Source organism: Mus musculus, chromosome 11, assembly GCF_000001635.26.
Source record: "Mus musculus strain C57BL/6J chromosome 11, GRCm38.p6 C57BL/6J".
In the NCBI taxonomy this organism is placed as follows: Eukaryota; Metazoa; Chordata; class Mammalia; order Rodentia; family Muridae; genus Mus; species Mus musculus.
In genome coordinates, this window is record NC_000077.6 from 9,879,850 (window position 1) to 9,892,977 (window position 13,128).

Sequence of the window (13,128 nt, forward strand, 5' to 3'; positions counted from 1 at the left end):
CAAAGAGGCAAAGAGACGAAGAGAGGGAGTGCCAGAACCCTGTCCCTTTTAAGGAGAACTATCCTCCGCCTAGGACGTGTTACTCCCTGATTGGCTGCAGCCCATCGGCCCAGTTGTCATCAGGAGAAAGTCAGAACACGTGGCGGGAAAACTGCCCCTGCACGTGTGCAGATTATTTACTACTTAGAACACAGCTGTCAGCGCCATCTTGTAATGGCAAATGTGAGTGTGGCTCCCCACACAAACAAAAAACCCAAAAAACAAACAAACAACAACAACAAAACGAAAACAAAATGGCTATGGCAAGGACTTGTGGTAAATAAGAGACAACATGGAAAAATGCATGGCTGATGGAAGCTGAGCTATATAACAATGCAAAGGAAACATTAGAAAGAGATGTTGGGAAATTAAAGAATGCTGAAATGCTTTTGATGTGTTCTTCAGTGGACTGGAGTGACTTGAAAGTAGGTCAGTTGAAACTCCACAAACAGATATGCAAGAAAATGAATAAACTAAAACCAAGCAAAATATTCAGGACTTCATGGTAGTTTTAAGAGATGTAAGATTATTACTAAAATCATAGAATAAAAAAAGATAAAAGGACTGAAACAAAATTTGAAGAACACATTTTTCAAAACTGATAACTTATGAAAACATCAAGTTAAATTGTTGAATATATGCTGAGCATGATGCCAGGATATTTAAACCAAAAGCAAGTCTTGTTTGTTTGCTTGCTTGCTTTTTTCCTCCAGCCTTATTATAATAATTGACAACCAAGGTTTTATGAGTTTGTAGTTTTTAACTTGTTTGCATTCTATTGCTGCGATATAAACCAGGACCAAAAACAATATGTGGAAGAACAAGTTTATTTGGCTTATGAGTATAGATCACAGTTGGTCATTAAGAAAAGTTGGGGCAAGAACTCAAGTCCTGTCCCTGGAACAGAAGCAAGGGCAATGGAGGAACAGTGCTTACTGGCTTTCTCTCTATGGCTTATGCACCTGCTTTATTTATTTATTTATTTATTTATTTATTTATTTATTTATTTATTTTTTAAATAGTACTCACAAGTACTTGTTCCAGAATAGCACTACACAGAGTAGGCTGAACCCTCCCACACTAATAATTGATCAAAAAAAAATCTTTACAGGCTAATCTAATAGAGGCATTATCTCAATTGAGAATCCCTTTGCCCAGATGACTCAAGCTTGTGTAAAGCAGACAAAACAAGAAACAACAACAAAATTCCAGCACCTTGGAATACATATGTCCTGTTTCATATGTACATTGTAAGCTGACTAAATCAAGTAAACACATATGCCACAGTTTTGTACTCAGACAATTTGATATAACTCTTCAATCTCCTTTTTGTTTCCCTCCCCCCTCTCTCTGTCTCTCTGTCTTTCTGTCTCTCTGTCTGTCTGTCTATCTGTCTGTCTGTCTCTGTTGTTCTTCCCTTCCTCCCCCTGGTTTCTTTTATTTCTTCCCTTTATTGAAAGACTGGTTCCATGTAGCACATGCTAGCTGGGAACTTACGATCCTCTTGTTTCAACCCCCTGAGAATGTACACATGTGACATCATACTTGACTAGCAATTTTCAAGCACATGTGCAACACCATTAACTGTTGTCATCAGGCTGAGCATTGGATTCACAGAAGTTAATCATCTTAACTATAATTTTAACTTACTGATTTTTGGCCTCCTGAGCTCTGCCTATAGACACTGTCAATGTACTCCCTGTGAATTTAGCTTATTAATATTTCAGGTGAAAATGACATCAGTTTATATTTCCAATTGTTTTCTGGTCTTACTTTGCTTGGCAAAGAACACTGCAACTTTTCCTGTTCTATCCCTTGTGACAGTCTCCATTGGAAGACTCAATACTTTCTAATATATAAATGTACATATGTGTGGTATGTACATACAAATACACAGAGTCACACACATTCGGGTTTATTTTTTTAATATTTCCTGCAACAGGTGGTGAACCAATGTGTTGGGTAAGAATCCACAAGAAATTCAAGATTATTAGCCTGAGAGTTAGAGTTTAATTTTATTTCTTTTATTTTTTTAAGTGAGTAGCTGAGTAGCACTGAGACAAATCACATGGACTCAAGCATGGGAATTAAAACATAGAAAACAGGTTCTGAGTTTCCTTGCTGTGGGGAATACAGGCCGCTCTGAGTCAGAGAGCTGTAGAATGGAAGTTGCCTACATATTGAGGCAGATATTGATCGAACTGTGAATTTATAAAATTGGGATTATTTGCTTTTAGGACAGATTTATATACAGATTTTGTCTGAATCACATGGGAAATTTCACCTGTGGTTCAGAACTAGCATAGGGGAAATTAGTCACTGACTTCAAGTAGAGGGGTCAGTGAACAGGTATTAATAAAATAAATGTCTGGGGCTTCAGGTAGAGAGCCCAACAGGCAGATGGTATTGAAGGAACCCCTGAAAGGGCGACCCTCACTCCAGTCTCAGGAATCGCGAGCCCAGAAAGTCACAACAGTCAAGCTTGCTGCAAACACATGAGGTTTTAATGGCACACAAACTGGCATGCTGAGGTTGAGACCCATACACCATGCAGGGATAGAGGAGTCCGACCACAACCCTATTTTCCAGCAGGCTTATAAAGGCAAAAACACATCCTAGGGGGAGGATCGGAGAGGAAATAGGGGAAGTCTAGGGGCAGATATTTACTTCAAGGCACTTGGGACATTGAAACATTCTGTGATTGTTTTTCCCAAAAGTTCCAGGGAATTTGGCCATCTGGCCGGGGCCCGGGGTCCATGTTCTCAGAGCAGTCATTATTTTATTTTTTATTCTTCATTTCCCCACTTCTTCTTGTGAGTAGCTCTAATCTTAGAGCGACCCCTCTTCTTCTGTCGGCAAAGTCTGGTACTGTTGTCGGAGCACCATTACCTGTACAGCATTAACCCTGTCTTTTACAAAAGTCACTAACTTTATTAAGAATACAAGGTCCAAAAGTGAGCAAAAGCAACAAGATTATTAGGGGACCGGCCAATGTAGACACAAGGGTGGCAAACCAGGAAGCTTTGTCGAACCAACTTTCAAACCATCCTTTTTGACTTTCTCGTTCCTTCCTGCGCTTATCTAGCCTCTCCCTGAGTTTGGACATAGAGTCTCTAATTACTCTGGAGTGACTCACATAAAAACAACATTCTTCTCTTAAGGCTGCGCAGAGCCCTCCGTCTTTTAGAAAAAGCAGATCTAATCCTCTTTTATTTTGTAGCACTACCTCAGACAAAGAAGTTAGAGATTCTTCAAGCTTGGAGATAGATTGTTCTAATGCACTTAAATCTGCATCCATAGCTGCCCTAAGCTCATCATAGTAATGAGGCATCTGAATCAGGACTGCTGAGCCTGTACCTACCCCAGCAGCAGCCCTATACCTAATAGGACTGCCAATGTCATGGTGACCGGCTCTCTTCTGTACCGAGTCTGGTGGTCAAACTCATCAAGAAAAGAATTGTCCTCATGGTAAATAACCTGGGGCACTAGCTGGACTAAGACATGGAAATCTCCGGAGGCATTAAAGACAGAAGTATAAATACATGGAGTGAGCCCAGTATTACAGGCCCATACAGTATCAGAGCGGGGAGCTAAGTATAGATCTTTATCCGAGGACAGTGTGGAGATGGTTTGGTTGCAGAAGGATCTATGTCCCTGGGGGACCTTACCTAGGCAGAGGCCCTCTCCAGAAACTGCGGAGAGGGTCAACTTATGTCTATCTCCCCAAGAACAGGCTGAATGATCTGAGGTCTGATTGTAAGACCATATCTGGGCTATGCCTTCATAATAGGGAGGACTAGAGGCAAAACAGAGCCAACATGAGTGGGTCACATTTGGGTTGGTGCGGTTTAGCGCACTGAAGGCCCTGTCTAGCAAAATGAGCATATGATCTCCTGTTCCCAAAAGAAGAGGTGTGGTGGTCTGCTGATAAGGAGTTACACCAGTATAGACAGGGACTTGAGTGGGAAGTAATGGGACTGGCAGAGGTGGGGGAACTAGTGGTTTTGGGGGAGGATTAGGCAGAACTAGATTAGCGCCCACCAGCCTGGGAGGAGGACTCTCAATCTTTAGGCGAATTCTAAAATTTAGCCCATGATCATATCCCGCAGTATATAATCAGAGCCCCCAATTGTTTCCCTTAATCCAGGTAGTATTCCGTTTTCCTTGTTCTGTAAATTTTATAACTATGGGATTACAGTACTGGCCCTTACAGGGGCCAGATGGGCTATTACTAAAGGCACACTCATTTTCGAGATACTTGGAACTGTCTCTTTCTCCCTGGTTAGACTCATCATGAGAGCTATTTCTTCTGACTACAATCAGATCCCAGGAAGAAGAGGGTTTCCAGCTGGCTTCCCCTGTGGTCTCACATCCCCAAGCAGCACAGTAAAAGTCTGTTGGCCCTCCACATGATCGGCGGAGTGCCCGACTCTGGCCTTGTCCTGGGCACACATAAAATTCTGCTGCCCTGAGATTAGCCCGGTAGAATTGCCCAGAGCACCCTTACGTGCTCCCTATTCCATCCGGTACACACTTGCTTTCGGATGGGGGGCTTACTTGGTCTAAGTGGTCTGGGAGATCCAAGGAAGTTAGGCCAGCCACCATTTTACAAATGTCTGGCGTAAGGTTAGGCCACCAAGTCCATAATGGGTGGGTGGCAGTAATGGACCAGGTTGCCTTACCTTCTTCATTAAGTACCTCCCAAGTTTGTCGGAGTGGGTTGTGACGATTTAGAGGGTAAATGCCCTTGCCTGAAGTTACCCTCACGATGGAGACGCAACTTAAGAGGGTTATTAGTAGTTTCTACCATCCAGTTACCTCCATCTTGGTCTGGTGCTTTTTTTACATGGGAGGCATGTATCCAGGTGGCAATTCCGTCTACTGCCGTGGGGATAGTCAACAGCACCAGATAAGGTCCTTTCCACCAGGGCTCAAGCGTGCCAGCTTGATGTCATCTGACCAAGACCGAGTCTCCAACCTGGAACCCGTGGGGCACTGCTGTGGTCCCAGGTATGTAGGCTTCTTTGATCTGGTTCTAGATCTGTGTTCTGACAACTTCTAAGGCCTTTAAGTGGGTAAACAGTGCAGAGGGTGAGGAAAGGTCAGTATTGGGATCCAATATCCCACCTGACTCAGTTAAGGGGGAGCGGTCCCCCATACAGAATCTCATAGAGGGTGAGGCCGAAACGTCTGGGAGTATTTCAGACCCTGAGAAGCGCAAAGGGAAGAGTCACCCAGTCCCGACTGCCGGTCTCAATGGCTAATTTAGTAAGGCTCTCTTTTAGGGTTCTATTCATTCTTTCTACCTGTCCTGAGCTCTGGGGCCTGTTAAGCACAATGTAATTTCCAATTAGTCCCCAGTTGTGTGGCCAATTCCTGACTTACCTGGACAACAAATGCAGGCCCGTTGTCTGAGCCAATTACCTTGGGGATCCCAAACCGAGGCAGGATTTCTTTAAGGATCTTCTTGGCCACTACCTGAGCGGTTTCTGATTTGGTAGGAAAAGCTTCTACCAATCCTGAGAAGGTGTCTATGAAAACTAGGAGATACTTGTTACTATACTTTCCTGGTTTAATTTCAGTGAAGTCCACTTCCCAATAGACCCCCGGCCTATCTCCTCTTAGCCTCTTTCTAGGTTCCTTGAAAGGCCGAGTGGCATTGGTCAAGGTGCAAGCTTTGCATGACTTCACTACCTCTTCAGCTACTGAATTTAACCTTATCACATAATACTTAGATCCTTTAATTAAGGCCTTGAGTTCATCACTTTCAAGATGGGTTAGTTGGTGAATACGCCTCACATAGTCCTGTCCTTCTTTGGAGGGTAGAATAATCTGCCCATCTTTAGTCTTTGCCAGTCCATGATGACTAAACGTTTGGGCTTTTCCCGCCTCTGTCATATCTTCAATCTTATCACAGTCCTTAAAGGGATAGTTGAAACTAGGATCCGAGGCTTGAGGATCCGGCACAGTTTCAGTTACCAAGGTTACTGTCCCTTGGGCTGCCTGCTTTGCCGCCTGATCAGCCATCTGATTTCCCCTTGAGATTGAGTCCCCCCCCTTCTGGTGCCCAAGACAGTGGACGATGGCCACCTTTTTTGGTAGATGTATGGCCTCTAAAAGGGCCAGTATTTCTTCCTTGTTTTTAATGTCCTTTCCTGCTAAAGTGAGCAAACCCCTTTGCCTGTATATGGCCCCGTGGATGTGTGCAGTGGCAAAAGCATAGCGACTGTCAGTGTAAATGTTGATGGGCTTACCTTCTGCCATCCGAAGCACTTGTGTTAGTGCTGAGTTCTGCCTTTTGAGCAGAGGTTCCTTCCGGCAAACCGCTGGCCTAGACCACCCATGTTCCGTCCACCTGCTGCTGCTCCTGCTCTCCTTTTTCCCTCCACCAGGAAACTGCTTCTGTCCATATACCAGTTGGGAGCTCTCGGCCACAGTTGGTCAGTCAAGTCCCTTCTGACTCCGGTCTCTTCCGCCAAGATGTCAGCACAGCGGTGTATTGGAGTGGAGGCCTCTCCTTCTGCGAGCAGGGTGGCTGGGTTGAGGATGGCCAGTGGGGCGAAGGTGATTCTTTCAGTCAACAACAAGCTCTGGTAGTGGGTCATCCGAGCGTTGGTCATCCAATGGTCAGGGGGCTGGCATACTACGCTCTCAAGGGCATGAGGGGCAACTATAGTGACATGCTGTCCCAAAGTAAGTTTATCTGCATCTTTGACAAGCAAGGCCACGGCTGCAATGGCCTTCAGGCAAGAAGGCCACCCACTGGCCATCGGATCCAGTTTCTTTGCCTTTTCCATGGCCCTAGGGCTTGGGTCAATACTCCACGAGCCACTCCGGCCTGTTCATCTATATAGAGAGTAAATGGCTTAGTCAGGTCAGGCAAGGCCAGGGCAGGGGCAGTGAGCAGGGCGGTCCTTATTTTTTCAAAAGCCTGCTGATGTTCCTCAGTCCAGCTGAACGGGGCCTTTTCTTTTGTGAGGGGGTACAAAGAGGCCGTCAGGGTCGCGAACCTGGGTATCCAAAGCCTGCAAAAGCCCGCCATCCCCACGAACTCACGTACTTGTTGCGGAGTGGTGGGGGTTGGGATCTGCATCACAGTCTTCTTTCGAGCTTCGATGAGCCATCGCTTTCCTTTTCAGAGGGTGTATCCTAGGTAGGTCCCCTCATGTGATATAGCTGAGCTATCTTAGCGGATACCTGGTACCCCAACTTACCCAGTTCACTCAGGAGTTTCTTGGTCCCATCAAGGCACAGTTCCTGGGTTGAGGCTGCAAGCAGTAAGTCATCTACATACTGCAAGAGAGAAATCTGAGGGTTCTGTGCCCTGAAGGGCACAAGATCTCAGTGGAGGGCTTCATCAAAAAGAGTGGGGGAATTCTTGAATCCCTGTGGTAGTCGGGTCCAAGTCAGCTGGCCCGTGTGTCCCCCTTCTGGGTCACGCCATTTAAAAGCAAACAAGAGCTGACTGGTAGGATGCAGCTGAAGGCAAAAGAACACATCTTTTAAATCTAGCACAGTGTACCAACGGCGTTCTGGTGGAAGGGAACTCAGCAAGTTATAAGGGTTTGGCACCGTTGGGTGGATGTCCTGCACCCACTTATTGACCTCTCTCAGGTCCTGCACTGGCCTATAGTCATTGGTTCCTGGCTTGCGTACAGGCAGAAGGGGGGTATTCCATGGGGACTGGCAGGGAACCAGAATGCCCTGCTGTAACAGTCTTTGGATGTCTGGTCTAATTCCTTCTTTGGCTTCTCTATTTATGGGGTACTGCCTTACCGATATAGGGGAGGAGGCAGCCTTGAGTTTGACCACTACTGGAGGCACCCTTTTAGCCAGTCCCATACCTGCTTGTTCTGCCCAGACTTCAGGAAAAGCTGTCAGCCATTCATCTGAGGGCAACTTTTTCGGTCCCCGATCGTGAAGACGATATTCCTCCTCCGTACCCAAAACCAAACATTCTACTGAATCCTTTCCCCAACTGACCTCAGGTCCCTGAGGAGTAAATTGAACCTGTGCTATTAGTTTAGTCAACAAATCCCTTCCCAGCAGAGGTGCGGGACATTCGGGAATTATAAGAAAGGAATGAGTTACTTGTTTTTTTTTCTATTTCTAGAGTCCGTTTCATTGTCCATGGGTAAAATTTGCCAGTGGCTCCCATTACCATGGTCTTTTTTGATCCCAATAGTCCCAATGGTTTGGTCAAGACTGAGTGTTCTGCTCCTGTATCCACCAGGAAGTCGAAGGGGGTCCTCTCCACAGAGAGTGTTACCCTAGGCTTGGGGAGGGGAGCCGAGCCCTGACTTCCCTAGTCTTCCTTTAGGGTCAACACTCTAGGTCCCCTCTGCCTCTTCCTGGGGCACTTCCTGGCCCAATGTCCCTTTTCCTTGCAATAGGCACACTGATCCTTTTCAAGCTGGAGTCTCTGTCCTCCCGGAGGCCTTCTGGCCCTGTCGCCCAGGTACCCTGATTGCCTTTCCTCTGGTTTTTCTTTACCTACTACTGAAGCCAAAATCTTAGTCAAATTCCTTTCCTGGCGGCAATCATGCCTATTTTCTCTTTTCTCTGCCTCTTTCTTTTATCTTTGCTGTTTCTCCTCCTCTGTCTCCCTTTTGTGGTATACTTTCTCAGCTTCCTTCACAAGATCCTGTAAAGTGTAATCTTGGAGCCCCTCTAGCCTCTGCAGTTTCTTTTTAATGTCAAAGGTGGACTGAGCGATGAAAGCCATGACTACAGCAGCTTGGTGCCCCTCTGAAGTGGGGTCAAAGGGGTATACCTTCTATAAGCCTCCATCAGTCATTCTAGGAAAACCAACGGAGGCTCCATCTGACCCTGAATAACTTCTTTTACCTTAGCCAAATTGGTAGGATGCCTGGCGGCTCCTTTCAGACCCACCACTAGAGCCCGGCGGTAGACGAGAAGACTCTCCCTACCTTCAGCAGTATTGAAGTCCCAGTCAGGGCAGTTTAAGGGGAAAGCAGCATCTATGAGATTAGGGAGGGAAGTGGGGGTTCTGTCCAGCCTGGGAACATTCTTTCTGGCTTCTAAAAGGATGTGTTCTCTCTCTTCTGTGATAAAGAGGACCTGCAAGAGCTGCTGACAGTCATCCCACGTAGGTTGGTGGGAGAACATTAGGGACTCAAGGAGGCCACTGAACCCAGACGGATTTTCTGAAAAGGAAGGGTGGTTAGTTTTCCAGTTGTAGAGGTCAGCCGAGGAGAACGGCCAGTACTGAAGAGGGGCAAGTTCATTAGGGCACGGGGGTGGCTCGCCGACATATGCCCGGAGTAGCAGAGCGGTCACCGAGGACAGCTCCAGCCCGGCTCCATCCAGACTGCGGCCCCGGCGGCTCCGGGTGCCGGCTGCCGGCCCACTATCACTGGCCCCTTTTGTAGGCTGGGGGGCGCCGATGGAGGAAGAGGTTGAAGGGCAGGGGTAGGGTAAGGGGGTGGTTGGAGATCTAAAAGAGAGACCTCCTCAGTTTCAGGATAAATATGTGGAGGGGCAGGTGGACCGCTGGCCGTGACTGGGACTTTCAGTTTTGCCGCCACGGCCACTATCGCCGTCTTGTGTCCCATGGTCCAAGGTTTGACCCAAGGTGGTGGATTTTGGACCAGATCCTGCCAGACCAGGATATAGGGGACCTGATCTGGATGGCCTCCAGGGTTCTGAAAGACAATGCGCTTAACAGCATAAATGATGGGAAGGTTAAGAGTCCCGTCTCGCAGCCACCCCACTCTGAAGGTGGGCCACTCCAAAGAACAGAACGTCTGCCAAGGTCTTTTTTTTAACTTCAACAGAAAGATTATGAGCCCTAGTCTTAACGTCTGTCCAGTGGTCAAAGGTTAGCGTCAGGGGCGTCGTCACAGGCTGTCCCATTTCTAAATCTATAATACAAATGACAAAGACAAGACAAACGACAGGTACTGAAATAGAGAAAATCTGTGTCCTGTTCCGAGTCGACCAGAAAAGAACCAAGACACTGTCGACCGGCCACGGCCCTTGCCGCCTCAGATTGCCGGGGGGAGAGTTGGTACCCCCAGTCTCCAAATGGGGGTCCACCAGGCGTCCCTGGCCCTACCCCTGTCTTCCTGGGATGTCTCTGAACGGACAGTGGACACTGGAATACGTCTATTCTTATCCACTCCGCACTCCCGCCCGGAGTGCGATTCAAACAAACATCGGCAAAACCGAAACTGTGATCACCAGAATTCAGACAGACAGAAATACAGATAAGACAGACACAACACCTTACCTCCAAGTGACGTTATGACTCCTGGGTGGTCGTGAATTCCCGGCCAATGCACCACATGAAGGAACCCCCGAAGGGAGACCCTCACTCCAGTCTCAGGAAACACGAGCCCAGAAAGTCACAACAGTCAAGCTTGCTGCAAACATATGAGGTTTTAATGGCACACAAACCAGCATGCTGAGGTCAAGACCCATACACCACACAGGGGTAGAGGAGTCCGACCACAACCCTATTTTCCAGCAGGCTTATAAAGGCAAAAACACAACCTAGGGGGAGGATCGGAGAGGAAATAGGGGAAGTCTAGGGGCGGATATTTACTTCAAGGCACCTGGGACCAAGGCATTCTGTGACTGTTTTTCCCAAAAGTTCCAGGGAATTAGGCCATCTGGCTGGGGGCCGGGGCCCATGTTCTCAAGGCAGTCATTATTTCATTTTTTATTCTTCAGTATAACAGAATGGCTGCTCTAGGAAGAGAGCTTAACAAGTAAAAACTACCTGCTTCCTATAGGCAGATATTAGTGAAAGTTTTAATTAATTGCTTTAAAAATGGTATAAAGATATATTGCTCTAATACATATTACAGGATATTCAAATTCTGTCTAACATGAGTTCCACAGGAATTCTGGATTTAAATCCTGCTGTGACTAGCTACCTGCTTATAATTAGGTATAGACAGAGGTGTAAATCAATTGTGTTAAGATAGTATAAAGATATATTGATCTAATATGTCTCTCAGGGTACTCAAATTCTGTCTAATGTGGGCTCCACAGGAATTCTTGATTATTATCCTGCATGGCAAAATAGAAAAGGCCTAAGAATAGGCACATACAGTATTTTAGTTTCCTTCATTTGTTTTAGGTTGTTTTAGCTTTCAAAATGGGAATGATGTTGAGTTTTGTGGATATATTATTCCTTTGGGAGAGAGGTCAAAATAAAGGTTTTTCTGGTTACTGGCTCATGGATATGCTGATTTGGGAGAAAGGTTTTGCCTTTGTATTTTTAGAAGAGGTGATTATTGTCTATACATCTTCCAGAGTAATATATATCAGATTTAATAGAGGGAGACCACCTGAAGAACTAGATTCCAGAGAATCAAAAAAAAAAAGGTTATCTTGATGATATTAAAATTTTGTTTTAAAATTTGTATATTACAGAATATACAACCTTGGTAAGTGTCATCATCAGATATGCTGAACTGACCTGCTTGAACTCCTGGTGTCTTAGACATTTATCTGGTTCAAGTCAGGAAATAGACATCCAAGACTAAAATAATCATTGGTGTGGCCTTTTTAAGGCCAATAAACTCCCCACTTTCCCTACCCTTCCCCCCGTTCAAAATATATCAGTGCCCATATTCAGCTTGAAGAAGTTATGAAGAGTCATTGCCCCAGTTCCCTGGACTTTGGGCCTGGAGGTGGTTATTATAAGTTGTCTTTCCAGGGAATAGAGAAATGGACATATTTGGAACAGGGAGGAAATAGCTAGAATTGATTGCACCGACAATCTTATTTGGTAGAAATCTTTATAATTGCTACTATGTTGAAGTCATAGTTCCTATTTTGGTACAGAATTTATTTTGATGGAAAATCAAGGATTTCATTGGTTTAAATTTCTTCTATTGATAGTAAAAATTTAAAAGTACTGGGCTTAGACCCAGTCCTTCTCTTGCTGTTATTATAATCCGATCTGAGATGATTAAGCCTGTGAGTTAAGGGCCAAATAGCAAATTCATGGCTGTGAGTTTATTGTTATGGTGTTTTCAGATATTTTAATTAGAAATAGCTGAGAATAGTGAATGCAGAACAGTCCAGATTACTTCACATAGATAGTTGGTTTTCAGAAACATCAGAAATCCACAGAATGTGACATTCTGTTATTTATTCACTTGAGACAAATCTTCTCCTAACAGCTTCCAGTTCGTAGATTTAAAGAAGCAACTGAGCTTCTTACTTCCAGGTGAGGCTGTACTTTTGTGGCTAGGTCACCACTGGGCAGAAAATTGCCAGTCTCTCCTGCAGACCTGTATTGTTCTTGAAAGGGCACAATGTACAGATTATGACAGCTTAGTTCTGCAGAGACTGAATAGGCTAGTCCTTAATATCCCTTTATCTCTAAGGTGTGTCAGATGCTGAAGACATGCTCCATCTTCCTCACTTACTGGGGCTGTATAGGTGGGCAGCTGTCTCTACAATCTGTCTCAATTCTGGAAGTTGTGTTAGTTTTCCTATACATTTTTAGTTAATGTGGGTCACTCTCAGATTTCTGATGGGGTTGAAAAACTACTTATAGTCAACCCAGGCTATTTACATTGAGAGAACAGATTTGAGAGGATGGTTTTCAAATGACATACAATCTAAAGCCAGACATAATTCAGGTGTAGAATTATAAGTCTTTTAATTTAGGATCGATGACAATGTTCTATTTTAATGACAAAATTGATGAACTGGGTGTTAGGTCTATCTGTACCTTATAAATTACAAAATGGTAATAGCTGTTCTCTTTACTGAGAGAAACGTTTTCTTTTTTATTAGAACAGAAAGGGGTAAGTGTTGTGGTAAGCTTTGTGCTGCTTGTATTTTTATGTTAATTCTGCTCTTCTAGGAGGGGTTGTCTGGGATGAGGAATGAGTCACTTAGGGGCTTCTTGTGAACCAATCCCCTAATGAATAAAGGAGCCAATCACTGGGTGACTAGGCGGGACTTCCAGGTTGGACAGAGGAAGAGAGGAAGCAGGAAAGAGGCCTTTTTGGAACCGGATATCGTAAGGGCTAGAATTTCCTGGTATCATGGAGGATCCGCAAGGATTTGCCACAGGAGGAATCGGATTTTATGAAGGCTAAC